General features: G+C 42.6%; 1 protein-coding gene across 9 annotated transcripts in view; it reads left to right on the top strand.

Annotated features, from left to right (window-relative positions):
* The first annotated feature begins 5,850 nt into the window (after nt 1-5,850).
* LOC117185802 (longitudinals lacking protein, isoforms N/O/W/X/Y-like) overlaps nt 5,851-18,231 on the top strand; it is a 144,406-nt gene continuing 132,025 nt past the window's right edge. For 4 of the 9 annotated variants that reach the window (XM_033397024.1, XM_033397017.1, XM_033397021.1 and 1 more), the window contains exon 1: nt 6,615-6,953. The gene's annotated coding sequence lies outside the window, so the exon portion shown is untranslated. Of the gene's footprint in view, nt 5,992-6,613; nt 6,954-18,231 lie in introns of those variants that run through there. The other 5 variants (XM_033397011.1, XM_033397006.1, XM_033397030.1 and 2 more) reach the window with 3 other exon arrangements.

Here is an 18,231-nt window from a genome sequence, read left to right as displayed (position 1 = left end):
AAACAAAAAATGCAAGCACAAAAAAAATGTTTATTTTTATGTATTGTGCTGAAACTCATTTACATGCATACTCGTCCCATATGCACTGTAGATACATATGTATGTATGTATGTATATATGTATGTATAATGAGGTGGAAGAAGGAGAAGCTGGCAAAGAAAATCAAAAAGAAAGCAGCCAGAGTGCGTGGGACGGACGCCAACTCTACTCGCTCTCGGGGGGCATGGCTAACCTTGAAGTCGTCTCGAAATACCCAGCACGAAGTGAAAATCTCTGGGTGTATCAGACCTATGATAAAGTGTGTAATGGTTATCCCTTGTTTTGGGGACGAGTACAAGCCATTTTAGATGTGCAAAGGATATAAGAGCCAATCAAGTCTCTGCCAGTGTGGGGTACCTGCATGGTCGATCATTCCTGATCGAAGCGAATTCGCCGTCGCCTTGTTTGCGGTTTTTTTTCAGTTTGCTTTTTCGCTCTGCTTCTTCATACCGCTGTCGGCTCGTCGACTGCTGCTGCCGCCGCTGCTGCTGCACATGCATCCAAATGTAAATTGGAAATGCAAAGTCAGCGCGCTGGCAACATGGCCACAATTTCTATAGAACCTATACAGCCTATATGCATGTACATATGTATGTATGTACTGTATGTACATATGCACAGCCAAGAAGAGAAGATGTGCTGCGTTGGCTCCCGCCGGCGATCTGCTCTGCCCTGGCCCCCTCTCCATTCGGGCGGGTACCTTGAATTTTCCCATTTTTATGCGCCCCTCACGAGCGCTTTGCCTGCTCTGTTCTCCATTAATCTGTTTTTCGTGTGTTCCGTTTCGTTTTTGTAAGTTGTGTGTGTGTGTGTGTGGCTGTATAATACATTTATTCTCTTTTTTTTGCATGTTCATGTTCATTTCCTTTTGTCAATTGAATTTAAAGGAGTTGAGTGGCGGCTGGAACTGGGCGGCCGCCTGCCACAGCTTACGAGAGTGTGTGTGTGTGTGTGTGTGTGTGTACCCAAGGGTGGAATGGATCGATCAAGCTGATCGGAGAAGCATGCAACGATCGCATCGCTGCTCTGCTCGCTTTGTTAGGGGTGGTTTTGGTCGTTGGATCTGCAGCTGTTGTGTTTCCCTGCTCCTGCTTTGGGGATAGGAAATATCCAGGATGCATGCAACCTCAGGACAGGACAAGGACCCCTCCCTTTCTGTATCCAATTCGCGGGGTTTGTTGAACTTTTTTAGGGGTTAAATGCAACTCTACTCCTTTTTTTTGCGCCAAGTCCAAGCCCCCTGTGTGATCGGCAAAACGCAGCTGACGCTTTGTTTTCGGGGCAGCAAAATGGGGGATTTTGTCCCGCCAAGCAACCCTTGCGGCGGCAGCAGGATCTCCATGTGAAAGTTTCCACCCCACACAAGACAGGGAGGGCAAAGGGGACCAACCGACCGACCACCCTCGCACCCTACCCTACCACCCGCCGTCGTCGAGTGCTTGTGATCCGAATGGAGTGCCATCGCTCCCCGCTTTAGGGTTGGTCTCTGTCCTTGACAGCAGCATGTGCACACGGCATACACATAAAAGCTCTTTGCCCAACTAACCCCCTAAACAGAACGAGGTGGAACGTTGTGAGTTGCTGCGGACACCGCAACTCTATGGTTATACCCGATACTAAGTCAGTATGGCTCTCCTCCGGCAGACGCCGCTAATATTAAACGGCACGACAAAGAGTGCGTGCGAGAGAGACAGAAAATCAGTCTGAGCGTGACGTCGGGCGCTGCGTAGCCACTGCAAATTGATTTGTTCCTATTGGCTATACAAATGATCTGATCTGATCCAGATTCAGCAATCTGATAGATATGGTCATTATCTATGATTCTGCGTTTTTAGTTTTCTCGAATCTGAAATATTGTGGATGCAACAGATTTTCGTCCTTTGTGTGGGCGGAAGGGGGTGGGGCGAAATTTAGAGATATACGTTTTATAGTGAGATCTAACAGGAGTGCGGATACTAAATTTGGTTACTCTAGCCATAATAGTCTGTGAGATTTGTGAATATCCCCAGATTTGCATCCTTTGCGGGGGCGGAGGGGGGTGTGGCGAAATTTTGAAACAAACTCGTCTCGGTCCGATATATTAGGAGTGTGGATACCAAATTTGGTTTCTCTAGCTTTTATAGTCTCTGAGATCTAGGCGCTAATGTTTTACTCTAAGCAAAGCCGCCTATGCTACGTGTGTGTTAGAGAGAGACAGGGCGAGAAAAAATGAAATTGTTTTCTTGATGCTGGCTATAATAATAATACGATCCAATTCAGATTCCGCAGTCTTAAAGATATGGTCATTCTCTACAACTCTACGTTTTTGGTTTTCTCATATCTTTAAAATTGTGGATGCCACAGATATTCGTCCTTTGTGGGGGCGGAAGTGGGCGGGGCGAAGTTTTGAAATATTTTTGTAGCAGTGACATATCACAGAAGTCTGGATCCGAAACATCGTTGCTCGAGCTCTTATAGTCTTTGAGCACTAGGCGCTGAAGGGGACGGACGGACGGACGGACGGACGGACGGACGGACGGACGGACAGACAGACAGGGCTCAATCGACTCGGCTATTGATGCTGATCAAGAATATATATACTTTATGGGGTCGGAAACGATTCCTTCTGGACGTTACACACATCCACTTTCACCACAAATCTAATATACCCCAATACTCATTTTGAGTATCGGGTATAAAAAGGGACCAGCACCAACGGCATATCCGGCATAGGAGGAGGAGGAGGGTTGCAAATGTGGTTAACAGGCGCAGAGCAGAGGGGATCATGCTTGGCTGCCGTTGCCAGACGCCCAACGCCCGATGCCCGACACCCGACGCCCGACCACCCACCCCCTGACGGCCTGTCGTCCTTGATTGCTGCTCGTAATGTAATTGTCCGCTGTGTTTCTTTCTGGGTGGTAGGGTAGGGAAAATCGATAATCCTGGGCGGATCGGAAGTGGAAATGTGCGCAGTTGGCACCCCGATGATGCTGATTACGAAAATGGGAAAGCTGAGGCGGATGGATGGTGAGGGAACTGTCGGTTTCAGTCCGGTCCGGTCCGCCTTTCTTTCACCCGGACCAACAGCCTCGACTCTCTTTTCAACGCTCTCTCTGGCTCTACTCTCATTGACCCAAAAAGTAATAAGAAGAAAAGAATCAAAAGAAGAGAAATAAGCATAAATTTGCCAAGCGAAAAAAACAAGAAAGTTCCATTAACAACAAATATTTTTGGCAGCGTCAATATTTCCCTTCTCGGAAAGGGGGAAGCTGTCGGCCGGGGCATGATGCAATTATACAAGGTGGTCTCGTCGGCAAAGGTAAGTCCCTTAACGTATGCTAGCAATAAGTGCGAGTGAAGGGCACATAGCATAGGGAGTGTGAGTGAGACCGTATATGTTGATGTTGATTAACCCTTAACAGGCCCGTGGGTTTTAAAATTTTAAAATAAAATGATTTTACTGATATATTAATATTTAAATTTTATGCAGCCATTAATAATTTTTCTTCAACATTTTTAGTTATATTAAAATGTTTTTTTACATAATATATAAAGATTACTTCTAATTCTGTGGTATTTTTATACCCGATACTCAAAATGAGTATTGGGGTATATTAGATTTGTGGTAAAAGTGGATGTGTGTAACGTCCAGAAGGAATCGTTTCCGACCCCATAAAGTATATATATTCTTGATCAGCATCAATAGCCGAGTCGATTGGGCCCTGTCTGTCTGTCTGCCTGTCCGTCTGTCCGTCTGTCCGTCCGTCCGTCTGTCCGTCCCCTTCAGCGCCTAGTGCTCAAAGACTATAAGAGCTAGAGCAACGATGTTTTGGACCCAAACTTCTGTGATATGTCACTGCTACAAAAATATTTCAAAACTTCGCCCCGCCCACTTCCGCCCCCACAAAGGACGAAAATCTGTGGCATCCACAATTTTAAAGATATGAGAAAACCAAAATCGTAGAATCGTAGTTAAGGACTGCGGAATCTGAATTGGATCGTATTATTATTATAGCCAGCATCAAGAAAACAATTTCATTTTTTCTCGCCCTGTCTCTCTCTAACACACACGTAGCATAGGCGGCTTTGCCTAGAGTAAAACATTAGCGCCTAGATCTCAGAGACTACAAAAGCTAGAGCAACCAAATTTGGTATCCACACTCCTAATATATCGGACCGAGACGAGTTTGTTTCAAAATTTCGCCACACCCCCTTCCGCCCCCGCAAAGGACGAAAATCTGGGGATATTCAAAAATCTCAGAGACTATTAAGGCTAGAGTAACCAAATTTGGTATCCGCACTCCTGTTAGATCTTACTATAAAACGTGTATCTCAAAATTTCGCCACACCCCCTTCCGCCCACACAAAGGACGAAAATCTGTTGCATCCACAATATTGCACATTCGAGAAAACTAAAAACGCAGAATCATAGATAATGACCATATCTATCAGATTGCTGAATCTGGATCAGATCAGATCATTTTTATAGCCAATAGGAACAAATCAATTTGCAGTGGCTACGCAGCGCCCGTCGTCACGCTCAGACTGATTTTCTGTCTCTCTCGCACGCACTCTTTGTCGTGTCGTTTAATATTAGCGGCGTCTGCCGGAGGAGAGCCATACTGACTTAGTATCGGTATAACCGTAGAGTTGCGGTGTCCGCAGCAACTCACAACGTTCCCCCTCGTTTGGTTTAGTTTTGCAAGAAAAACTCATGTACATAGCATATAGTGAATATAGTGAATAGAGTAATCATTGTTTTTGTTGTTTTGTAAGTTACCTATTTATAGTTTCGTTATTTTTTTTTCACTAGGTTAGGTTCAGGCGGTAGCCTGGGGGAGTGATGAAACCCTCCCAAGCTCACTTGGACCTGTAGAAGGTCCGTTGTGGTGTTTTTTTCACTAACTACTTTATAATTAATCCCTGAATGGTTATGAATTAAAAAAATTTGATAAATTTGAACCAAAGGCCATTATTTTCTTATCCAAAGTCAAAAAATTTAATTTATTTTCAGTGTGTAAAGAGTTTCTTGACATACTGTATGTATGTACATATGTACATAAGACTATGATCCGATCTGTTTGCATTATATTTCGTGTCAACAGAACTCCATACATATTTCCCCCATATACACACCTATACATAAATATGAACCCATCCCCCACGAGAACCGACACACAAAATATACAAGGCCACCAAGCATTTTCTTTGCTTTTTCATTTAGCAATACTTCCTTCTTCCACATCCCCCACCCCCTCCCCTACTCGAGAACAGTTGCAAAAAGCAATCAACTGTATGGTCATCGCTCCCTCTCACTCACCCACTCACACACTCTCTCTCTCTCTCATGCTTACCCATACATGTGCGACTCGCGTTCGCTCACTTGTTCTAGCGCCCAAACGATCTTCGGTTTTTCGAATGCAGCGCCGCCAGAAAGAACAACAAAAGCAGAAATTTCGTGTCGCACATACACATATAGATAAGTATTTCGATGTGTGTGTGTGTGTGTGTGTGTGTGTGTAGCTTTTTCGACTTCTATTCTTGCTGCTCGCACAATACCTTTTTGCAGCAAATTCATTAACCAACGGCACTCTCAGGAATAATATCGTTGTCGTTGCTCCGTTCGTTCGTTCGGTCGTTGTTGTTCACTGTTACCTCCCACTCCCCAAAACACTGTTTCTAATTTTCCATACAGCGCGCATTACATAAAATAATACACAAAAAATAAAGAAAAACAGAGTGACAGTTTCGTTTGCAGTTTGCTTAAATATAATTTGTTGTACAATAATTAAAAAGAGACAAGACCGAGATAATTATACTTTTGAAACGCGTTCGTCTGTGCGTCTTCTTCTCGTAGGATATAGCGTGAGAGGAGAGTGGAAAAAGTGTGCAAGGAAATCGCTCCTACGTGATGCTCGGCCTGTTCTGTGCCAAAGAGGGAGACGGGACGAAGGCTTTCCAGTGAAAAAGCAGGTGAGTGAGCATAATTTCCCCCACCCAAACTATCACCGTTCGATCAATTAGTACGGTTAGACCTGTAGAATTTCGCACGAGTGCGCTAAACGGTAAACCGTTAAAGGTTATGGCGCATAATTTTACACCGATGAATTCATTCTGAAAGCCCAAAATAAACCAGCCAGCGATCATAAAAAGTCCCCACATTTCCATCATATAATTTGCACTTTTTAGTAGAAAATGCACCTCACACATACATTAGGATGTACGATGCACACACAACGATAGGGAGAGAGAGATAGAGAAAGAGTGCTCGTTCGGCAACGGTAGTTTGCAACATTCGGGTTTGGTTTGGCGAACATTATGGCTTCACATAGAACAGAGTTGCCAGCCTACCGACCTACTACATGGGAACTGTGGTGCCACAAAGCCCCTGCAGATAATCAATATTCCCAGCATCGTTCCAGATGCTAATTAATGCTTTCAAGCTCGACTCAAGGTTAATCAACATCAACATATACCGTCTCACTCACACTCACTATACTATGTGCACTTATTGCTAGCATACGTTAAGGGACTAACTTTTGCCGACGAGACCACCTTGTATAATTGCATCATGGCTCAGGTTAGAGGCAAACACTTTCTGTTCGCTCACGTCACTCCGTCACTTCCACTCCGCGCGTTCACAATTCCTGTTGTGCGGTGTGGCTCTACTCTTCCTCTCTGCTCTGCTCTGCCTACTCCGCAGCAGCAGCAAGGAAAATACATATGAGCACACATACTTATGTACATACATATACAACACGTACTGCGGAAACCAGAACTTGGCTCGTTTTAATAAAAATAAATTCGATTTTATTGCTTTTTTCCGTCGCATGTGTGTGTGCACTTATTGGAAAATCAACACCTAAATTGTATACATATTCTATGTGCAAAGTTTCATAAATCGACGACTACGTGCTGCCTGTGATTCTATTTCGGTGTGTATAATTAACAATATTACTTCTGATATGACAAAATGCGAAAATGCACTGCCTAGAACTGTACCTTCTAATCTGTGTTCAAAGCATCTATCAATGTGTGTGTGTGTGTGAGTTGTCGGGTGAGGGATTTTTTGCATATCAAATCGATATTTCCAATGTCTGCAGCTGGTTGATATCGATTTTCTAGGGGGGAAAGCTTTTCCACAAGCAGGGCAGAGCATTTGGCTCTCGCTTTGTATGCATTTTGAAGTAAATGACGGGCAATTTTCATTAATTTTCATGAACACAGACGCACGCACATATGTACGTACGTACTCGCTTTCCATGCAAATGAGGTCAAGTGTTGCACTGAGAAAATGTTTCACTGCGAGAGAGAGAGTGCAGCTAGCTGTGTGAGAGAGTGAGTGCGTTACATAAGCTTTTTCTAATTAACTGCGGAAAACAGAGTGCCATACGCGCTCAGCAGTGTGACAGTTGAACAAAAGCTCTTTCAAATGTACCGTGTAGGTCCACAAATAAACGGAAAATATTCAGACTCGACTCCCAAGTAGAGCACGTTTTCCACATTTCTAACTCTATGTGTGGCCGCCATCTTGGATTTCCCCCCTTTGTCAGACAGAAGCAGAGGTAGCGGCAGAGACAGAGACCCCTCCACACATAAAATATTTTGTTCAATGCTGCGACGTCGCGGTGAGCTCTCTCTCTCTCTTACTCTTACTCCCTCTCACTCTGTGGCTTTCGGTGCTCGGGGCCCGACTTCGTTTGCTTTTCGTTTTATGTTTGTTCGAGAAAAAAAGCGTGAAATTTTCTCTGCACTTTTCACACAAACACACGTATACACGCGCCAAGTTGGCGCTCTGTCTCTTCTCCTCACTCTCTCTTCCTGTGCCTGCCTGTTCGCCACATATTTTGGTTTCCACTTTGTGCTACACTTCTTTTGCTTGGCTTTTTTTTTATCTTTGTTGTTTTATTGCTTTGTGCTCTACAGACACGTTTACATTTTCATTTTTCATATTTTCGTCGTCTCGCGCGCGATTTACCAGTTCGTCCTTCTTCTTCTTGTAGATGGCCCTGGTTGTTCTTGTATGGGTTTATATTTCTGTCTTTTCCAAAGATTGGTGTTTTGATTTTGAATAAAGTATGACTGTTCGGGTTTGAGTTCAAAATTGAAGTGTTCTGAGTTTATTAATTATGTTCTTAGGAAGCCTTCGCAGAGGCTTTGAGTTAGTACATAAGGCATACATAAGTATAAAATGTTGCAACGGGCTAGCGTATGTGAAACCGCCGAGTCGGCATTATGCCGGATGTCGGGTTCCAGTTTCGATGTTGTTCATGTTAAGATGTGTAGGCGGTTGTTTGTACCGCGGTATGTAGAATGTTGCAACAGTCAAAGTGGTCAAAGTGTTGAGCTGGACATTACAATGTCCGGGTTGAATGACATAGTCGTTCAGTGGAACATTGCCATGGCCCGGGGGGTTTAGGTGGGGGTGTCGCGGTACCGTTATCGGTAACTCCTCCCCCTTAACTTGGAACGATGGCCACAATGAGGGTATTGCCAACGAAGCCGTGGCAGGAGTTACAACGGAGTCCAGGCTGGCGGGTGTGAAAGTTATTGTTCTGCGTTTGACGATCCATACGAGGTTTGTGGCTATGAGCAGGATTCCGATGAGCACATAAACGGCTGTCAAGTGTGCAGTTGCTTGGTCTCTTAGTCGGATAACCTCCAGGCTGTTCTCCAGATCGTTTAGGTGTAAGTCTTGGAGGCTCAATTCCTTATTTGAGGTTAATGTCGTTAAGTTTTGAATATGTGGCATGTTGATCTTAATTATACCCGATACTCAAAATGAGTATTGGGGTATATTAGATTTGTGGTAAAAGTGGATGTGTGTAACGTCCAGAAGGAATCGTTTCCGACCCCATAAAGTATATACAGTGGGTAACTTTAATATTCGGCATTTTTTTTTTTCAACTTCAAACGCGAATAAAATGCATTAAACTACAAAAAAATAAAAAAATTTTAATTAGGGAATAAAGCTTGAAGTTTTACCTTTTCAGAGAGGTATATATAATAATGATTTTATTTTAAATGAAGATAGAAAATATAATAAAACAAAAAAAAAGCTCAAAATTTGCGTTACTTTAATATTCGGCATTTTTGGGAAATCGCATTATAAAACCCTGTGGCAACTCCAAATAGCCCCAAATGGCACAAAAAATGGGTTTCCCCGAAAAACAAACACTTGACTTACATTCATGATCAGCAAGCACACCGCTAAATCGAATTGTTCCACCTAAAATTAAAATGGGCCGTAAAGGGATTAATTCATCTTTGGAGCAGCGAAAACTTGTGCTCCAGTTGCATTTAGAGGGCAAGACCTACAAAGAAACTGCCCAAATTCTGAAAATGAAGCTGAATACGATCGGTGACATCGTCCGCAGGTTCAAAAATGAAGGAAGAATCGCATCAATAAGCAAACCGGACAACCGAACAAGTTGACTAAGCGCGAAGAAGCCGATATCATAAAGAATTTGTTTTGTTTAATTATATTTTCTATCTTCATTTAAAATAAAATCATTATTATATATACCTCTCTGAAAAGGTAAAACTTCAAGCTTTATTCCCTCATTAAAATTTTTTTATTTTTTTGTAGTTTAATGCATTTTATTCGCGTTTGAAGTTGAAAAAAAAAAATGCCGAATATTAAAGTTACCCACTGTATATTCTTGATCAGCATCAATAGCCGAGTCGATTGAGCCCTGTCTGTCTGTCCGTCCGTCCGTCCGTCCGTCTGTCCGTCCCCTTCAGCGCCTAGTGCTCAAAGACTATAAGAGCTAGAGCAACGATGTTTTGGATCCAGACTTCTGTGATATGTCACTGCTACAAAAATATTTCAAAACTTTGCCCCGCCCACTTCCGCCCCCACAAAGGGCGAAAATCTGTGGCACCCACAATTTCGACGATACGAGAAAACTAAAAACGCAGAATCGTGAAAGAAAGGCGGACCGGACCGGACTGAAACCGACAGTTCCCTCACCATCCATCCGCCTCAGCTTTCCCATTTTCGTAATCAGCATCATCGGGGTGCCAACTGCGCACATTTCCCCTTCCGATCCGCCCAGGATTATCGATTTTCCCTACCCTACCACCCAGAAAGAAACACAGCGGACAATTACATTACGAGCAGCAATCAAGGACGACAGGCCGTCAGGGGGTGGGTGGTCGGGCGTCGGGTGTCGGGCATCGGGCGTTGGGCGTCTGGCAACGGCAGCCAAGCATGATCCCCTCTGCTCTGCGCCTGTTAACCACATTTGCAACCCTCCTCCTCCTCCTATGCCGGATATGCCGTTGGTGCTGGTCCCTTTTTATACCCGATACTCAAAATGAGTATTGGGGTATATTAGATTTGTGGTGAAAGTGGATGTGTGTAACGTCCAGAAGGAATCGTTTCCGACCCCATAAAGTATATATATTCTTGATCAGCATCAATAGCCGAGTCGATTGAGCCCTGTCTGTCTGTCCGTCTGTCCGTCCGTCCGTCCGTCCGTCCGTCCCCTTCAGCGCCTAGTATTATTATTATAGCCAGCATCAAGAAAACAATTTCATTTTTTCTCGCCCTGTCTCTCTCTAACACACACGTAGCATAGGCGGCTTTGCTTAGAGTAAAACATTAGCGCCTAGATCTCAGAGACTACAAAAGCTAGAGCAACCAAATTTGGTATCCACACTCCTAATATATCGGACCGAGACGAGTTTGTTTCAAAATTTCGCCAAACCCCCTTCCGCCCCCGCAAACGACGAAAATCTGGGGATATTCAAAAATCTCAGAGACTATTAAGGCTAGAGTAACCAAATTTGGTATCCGCACTCCTGTTAGATCTTACTATAAAACGTGTATCTCAAAATTTCGCCCCACCCCCTTCCGCCCACACAAAGATAGAAAGATAGAACACAGAATCATAGATAATGACCATATCTATTAGATTGCTGAATCTGGATCAGATCAGATCATTTTTATAGCCAATAGGAACAAATCAATTTGCAGTGGCTACGCAGCGCCCGACGTCACGCTCAGACTGATTTTCTGTCTCTCTCGCACGCACTCTTTGTCGTGTCGTTTAATATTAGCGGCGTCTGCCGGAGGAGAGCCATACTGACTTAGTATCGGGTATAACCGTAGAGTTGCGGTGTCCGCAGCAACTCACAACGTTCCCCTCGTTAAATCTAATTAGTGTCTCTTTCCTAAATTTCTGGCTGAGCTCTAAATTTTTGTTAATATCTGCGAAATTGTTGGTTATTTTTGTCTCATCGTCGGCATCCATATTGCCTGAAACGATCTTCACTATGCTACCTAGTCCGTTAATCAATCCCCTCCTCGGTCTGTTATGCGGGAGTAAGGTGCTCAATCTTTCTAACACCTGCTGAATCTTTTCATGCAATGTTAGTTTTAGGTCAGAGAATTCGTTGTCGTTAGGTAAGTTATCAATTACTTTGATAAGTTTTTCTGCTGTTACTTCGTAATCGTTTAAGTGGATGACGTGCTTTATAGTTTTAAATGAATTTACTACTCTAGCCGGTCCCAGGTTGACCTTTATTAACGGCTGGTCCTTATCCAAAACGTCGAGCAAAAGTCGTTGTGCATACCCTAGCGTTAGTCTGTAAGAGTTTAGTTTAAGGGGTAGTTAATGCATGGTGTAAACTTTTACTTTACTGTTTGTGTGTTTTTTTTTTGTTTGTATTATTTTTTTGTTTCTTTTTTTTGTTTTACGTGTTTGTGATTGTTTTGGTTAATTTCCTTAGTTCTGCTGCTGTCTAAATGGGTTAGAGTTCGGGGAGTTGGAGGAATTATTGTTCCATCTAGGATTGGGTGTGTTATAAGTTTGGTTGGGGTTTCTTTCAGGTGGTCTAGTTCTATTTACGTTGTTACCGGTACTTTGTGCCCTGTTCTCCCCCTGATAGTAGAAGCTTCTTTCGGCTTGGCACCATTCGTATGCCTCCTCGATGGTAGCTGGGTTCCTAGTTCTGATCATGATTTTGAGGGGGTCACGGAGCCCCACTAAGAATGCGTGGAGACATATTCCGTCGTAAAAGGTTTTCCTATCCGCCGCACTTGTGCCTTCCATCAGTGGGCCATTAGTGGGGGCAAGGTTCAACAGTTGGCTCCTTAGCTTCGTGATTTCGAAGAAAAGTTTCCCCAATGGCAAGTTATTAGGAAGATTTTGGATTTCTCGGATGATTATGGGTTCTGTTTTCTTGCAACCGTACATGTGGTTTAGATTCAGTTTGATATTGTCCCATTCGAGTTTGGTACCGAGATTGCTTAGAGCTTGGTCCGGTCTCCCTGAAATTTTGTTCCGAATTGTCCGTAGTAGCAATTGCCCATACGGTGTCTGGTCTGTCCCCCTAATTAGCATAATGACCTCCTCTACGCTGGTGATGAACCTGTCTAGGGTACCGGGGGTTCCGTCGAAAGTAGGTAGTTGCTTCACGAAGGCCAGTACATCGGTCGGGTTAAGGGTCATGCTGATGGAAGTGTTGAGGGACGTGCTAGCAGTTTCTAGGTTAGCCGCTAACCCCACTGCAGGGCTACTGCTTCTAGACTGGTTGGTTACGTTACCAGAGTCCGTCATTGTTACTGTCCGTGTGGGTTCTGCTTCTTCCCTTATTTCTGGTAAGCTTGTGCTGCTCCTAAGGCCTAGTCTAGACTTGGTCTTGCTGACTATGTTACCCTTTGACATTTGCGAAAGAGACTACTAGTATTAAAAATTTGACTTTCCTTTACTTAGCATTAGTTCAAATAGGAAATGGGAACTTAACTTATTTGTGTATATATTAATGTGTGTATTGTTGTTTTTTTTTTTTTATTGGGAAAACAATTTATATTTAAAAAATAACCATTATGGCTGGGAAGGGGGGGGGGGGGGGGGTCCGCTTCCGCGGGACTGCCGCTAGGCATTACTTCGCGGTGCGGGCTGTGGGGTCATCCTTCTGGCTTAGTTTGTCCGGCTTCGCTCCAGCCTGCGCAGCTCCTTGATCACGCTTGCTGCCATGTAGGCGACCGCGTTCCAAGATTGCTCATCGGCTAGCATCTGGTCGGTGAGGGTGTCCACACTCACTTCTGCAAGCGTCTCCCCTAGCCTCGTTCGTTCTTGCGAGAAGCGGGGGCATACAAAGAAGACGTGCTCTGCATCCTCGTCGACTCCAGGCCCGCAGCAGCTGCAATACGGGTCGTCAGCATGCCTAAAGCGATGCAGGTACTGCTTGAAGCAGCCATGCCCCGTCAGCAGTTGGCCCAAATAATGGTCCATTTGGCCGTGCCTTCTTCGCAGCCATGGGCTAAGCTGGGGAAGGAGACGTCTGGGCCACCTCCCTTTTGCCGCTTGGTCCCAGCGCCGTTGCCACTGGGCTATAGTGCGCTCTCGCCGCACGCTGGCTACCTCCACTCCGCTCTGCCGCTCAGCTGCCAGGAGATCCGGTGGGACCATGCCTGCCACAATAAGTGCGGCGTCTTCAGACACCGTCCGGAAGCAGCATGTAACCCTCAGGGCACAGCGTCGGTATGCGCTCCTGCAGTCTCTGCTGTATGTGGAAACCATCATTGCTGGTGCCCACACTGCTGATCCATATAAGATTATGGAGGTGACCACCCAAGCGATGAGCTGCCTGCTACGCTGCCGTGGTCCCCCTGTATTGGCCATGATCCTGCTTATGGCCGCCGTTGCTGCAGTCGCTTTTGCGCTGGCGTATTCCAGGTGGGCCTTGAAGTTCAGCCTCTGGTCCATCATTACCCCTAGGTACTTTAGCGCAGGCTTGGTCCTGATGATCGTGCTACCGACTCTCACGCATGCCTGCTCGACCTTTTTTCTGCTGCTCATTAGCACAGCCTCCGTCTTCTTCTCCGCCAATGCTAGCCCGTTGGCTGCGAGCCAGGCCACTATCATCCCGACTGCTACGTTGGTTTTCTCCTCTACGTCTCTTACGTGTTTCGACACTGTCACCAGTGCTATGTCGTCGGCGAAGCCCACCAGGGTGCACCCTTCCGGTAATGTAAGCCGCAGGATATCGTCATACATCACGTTCCACAGTATCGGCCCTAGGACCGAGCCCTGTGGGACGCCTCCGGTGATTTGGTGATGTTCTGCTCCTTCTTCCGTGTCGTAGATCAGAACGCGGTCCGTGAAATAGCTTCGCAGAGTCCGTGTGATTTGCTCAGATATACCCCTCCTGGTCAGGGCCTCTAGGATGCTCTTCCAGCTGGCAGAGTTGAAGGCGTTTCGTACGTCTAGTGTACATACTAGGCAGTACTTTTTGTCGCCTCCAGCCCATCGCGTTCCTGCCATGGCTTCCCTGGCAAGGTTTGTCACCATCTCGATGGCGTCAGTGGTGCTCCTCTGCTTGCGGAACCCGAATTGGAGGTCGGAAAGTCCGCGACGCTCAGCCAGTTCCGCCTCCAGTCGGTTACATACCATCCTCTCGAAAATCTTGCCCATGGTATCCAGCATGCACAGCAGCCGGTATGACGATGGGTCGTTGAGCTCTTTGCCTGGCTTGGGTATCAGAACCAGCCTTTGCCGTTTCCATGCTCGTGGGACTGTCCGCTCCGCTAGGCACTGGGTGTACATTGTGGCGAATGCTTCCGGATGGGCTCTAATTATGCATTTTAGTGCTGCATTAGGGACTCCATCTGGACCTGCCGCTTTCCCGATCTTCAGCTTACCCGTGGCCTCGATATGAATTATCATCCGATAGTTCTAGTTCAGCGAACTAGAACTATGAGAGAACGAGTGATCGGAGCTGGGGTTCAATGAACACTTTTGGCGGTATCGACAAGACGAGGAGGTTGAAAAGAATTAAGTAAATAAAATTAAAATAAAATCATAAAAAGCACGAAACATCCGTGGACCTTTTGCGCCAATAGTTATATTATTTATTACAATTGTGTTGTTGAATATAAGGAGATACGATCCTAACAAAGTAGTATTGTCTACGATATTTTTGCCTGAAACTAATATGGCACCATCCTGAATGATGTCTATTTCTTTGTTTTTTTTTCCCTTTTTTTAGTGCAGTTGGCTTTAAAGCCATTAAGTAAATTGGTGAAACAGGTCTTCTTTAAATTTATTTGTGCGTAATTGTTAAAAGTTTCACTTTTAAAATTATTCATTAAATAGTATTTCTCCTTACATTCACAAACTTTTTCACTTATAACTAACATTCCATCATTTTGTGAGATGGCTCTTGCATGGTAAAACTTGCAAATATCTTTAATTTGAGGATATTTTATGTAAATGATTATTAAATCAGCATTTCGAATTATTTTAACCGTTGCAATGTCCAGCAGATCAGACAGTTCAACAGGATGTTTTTCATGCTTATAAATGTCCTCTATTTCGTTTTTATTTAAAATTTTTGTATTGAAAATGTTTACTTTTAAGAGGGTTATGGTATCAACTAAATTTAGTAGGTCAAAAGTTATTAATTTTAAACGATGCTTTCTCAGTATCGTTTCTTCATTGAAGATGACATTTTTTAATGAATTTGATAGCAATTCAATTTCTTTGAAAAATTTGGAATTTATTACAAATTGTTTATTATTATTTTCAGTTAATTCATTTACTTTATTTTGTATTTTCAAAAAGTCGTCATGATCAGGGCTGCCTGCTATCCATTTCCAAATGGTACCTAATTCATTTATTCCCCTTTCATTCCGTTTTGGAACTAATTCTGAAATCATTAATTTTAATAGACTTAAGTCCATTGATATTTCCCACTCATCGTCTGAATTAATTGATTTGCTGACATATTTGGATTCTTTATCAATTATCTCTCTATAAAAACTCAAATTAGTAATATGGAAAAGTTCAGCGTATGTTTCATAAGTGTAAACGTCTCTGTCGTCTTTGAGCAATAGATAGTCACTATGCGTATAGTCAATTACTTCCGAAGTCGTCAATATAACAAAAGTCAGTATTAGTATATTCGCATACATTTTCTGGAAAAAAAATATTTAATATTTGATGTTATGTTTATGTATAATTCTGTTTCTATTGTTGATTATAATTTTATTCGGTCGATTTTCCTTAACTACCTGCTTTTTGTATCGGGATTGAAGTTTATTTCTTTCCCCGAATTTCTTTTCATAAACTACTTCTCCTATTTTATAATCTTTTTCTCCTCTATCTTTGTTATGTAGCTTAAGCATTTTGGTCTGAGCTTCCTTAAGTAATATTGGATTATGCTTGTGTTCTATTTTCTTATACAATATGTCATATGGCATTTGATTGGTCGTTGAATGTATCGTCAGGTTATATTTCAGTGCCGCCCTTATTATTATTTCTGAATAATCTGTTAGATTTAGTTCATCCTTGATGCACCGCGCTATTTCTGTTAGTGTAGAATGTACCCTTTCTACCTGACCATTTGAGGTGCTGTGTCTGGGATCAGCATAATAAATAGTTAAGTTACTTCTTTGTATGAATGATCTAAATTGTGCTGAAGTAAAGCTTGGTTCGTTGTCAGTCATTAAAGATGTTGCTAACGGAAAGTGTTGCAAAATTTCCATTACCTTATTTTCAATGTTTAATTTACTTTGAATTTCCTTGACCACCAAGTATTTGGAATAAGAATCTATACAAGTTATGAATGTTAGGTTTTGGGCATAGTATATGTCTAAGTGTAATTGATCTCCTTCTTTTGCTGGAATGGGAGCTTCCCCAATTGGAATTTTTACAGGGTGTCTGTGATATTTGTTTTTGTTACAGATCTCACAATTTTTTATATATTCTTTTAAATTTTTTGTGCAGGTTTGGCCAATAATACAGCTTAGTTATTTGTTTGTAATTTTCGTCTAGTCCTCTATGGGCTCTGCAATGTGTTTCTTCTATAATTATAGCTTTATCTTCTGAATTTACTACATCTTGGAGGAACTTTCTTGTGAAGAGAAATTTATTTATGAAGGTTTCCTTTAGCTTATTTTGGATAAGGTATAAATCTTCTAAAGTGCAGTGTATTCCTGTGGTTAAGTGAGGCTAAATAAATTCTTTTAAAATGATTAGCAGATTGTCTACCTTATCAAATTCAATAATATGTCGGGTATTTTCATAAACTCTTACTAACTCATGAACTGTGAATCTCCCTTGCGCTAATAGTAGCTGTTGTTTAAATTGGTTTAGAGGCTTGCTAGTCTCTTGAATGACGTTTTCAAAACTACTCTCTGCTGAATGCTGAGTATTTATGTCTGATTCTGAATCTGTCTGGTCGACATCACTATCTGTCATATGATTTATTTTAATCCGAGATAAATCGTCCGCTACTACGTTAGTTGAGCCTGGCTTATAAATGATTTTTGGTGTGAAACTTTCTATGAAGTAATACCAACGTTTCATTTCAACATTTGGATTTTTTTGCGACATTGCAAAGGACAAAGGTTGGTGATCTGTATGTATTTCAATTCCACTCACTCCGTATAAATAATTTCGCAAATTTTTTAATGCCCATACAATAGCTAATAATTCCTTTTTATTAGTAGCATATAATTGCTCGGTTTTACTTAAAGTTTTAGAAATAAATGTTATGGGATTCCCATCTTGCGACAAAACTGCAACTATTGCTATGTCCGATGCATCTGTGGTTAATGTGAATTTTTTATTGTAATCTGGTTGTACTAATTCAATATGTGCTATTAAACTGTCCTTTAAATTATTAAATGCTCCCATTGCTGGTTCATCCAGCTGTTTTAATGTTTTCTTGGATGCCCTTCGTGAAACTTTCCCATTTACTCCACTCAGATATTTTGTTAATGGTTTGGCAATTGTAGCATAATTTCGGACAAATTTTCTGTAATACCCTGTTAGTCCTAAGAAGCTACGTAGCTCTCTGATATTTTTAGGAATTGGATAGTTTTGTATTGTGGAGATTTTGTCTGGATCTGTTTTAATGATATTTTGGGAAACAATGTATCCCAGAAATTTGGTTTCCAATTGAAAGAATTTAGACTTTTCTAGGGAAATTTTCATGTTAGCGTTTTGCAATATCTGTATTATATGAATTAGATCTTTATAATGTTGTTCTATAGTTTTTGAAAATATTATTATATCGTCCATATAGACGTGACAAGTTTTCCCAACTTGTTCTCTAAGTATATCGTCCATTGCCCTTTGGAAAATTCTGGGAGCGTTCGTCAATCCCATAGGCATTCTTAGAAATTCATATTTGCCGTTATTTATGGAAAAAGATGTTTTTTCAATATCTGATTCCCTCATTAAAATCTGATAGAAA

The sequence above is a fragment of the Drosophila miranda genome, assembly GCF_003369915.1.
Source record: "Drosophila miranda strain MSH22 chromosome Y unlocalized genomic scaffold, D.miranda_PacBio2.1 Contig_Y2_pilon, whole genome shotgun sequence".
In the NCBI taxonomy this organism is placed as follows: domain Eukaryota; kingdom Metazoa; phylum Arthropoda; class Insecta; order Diptera; family Drosophilidae; genus Drosophila; species Drosophila miranda.
The sequence above is the reverse complement of the archived record's forward strand: the minus strand, read 5'-3'. Positions and strand labels throughout refer to the sequence as shown.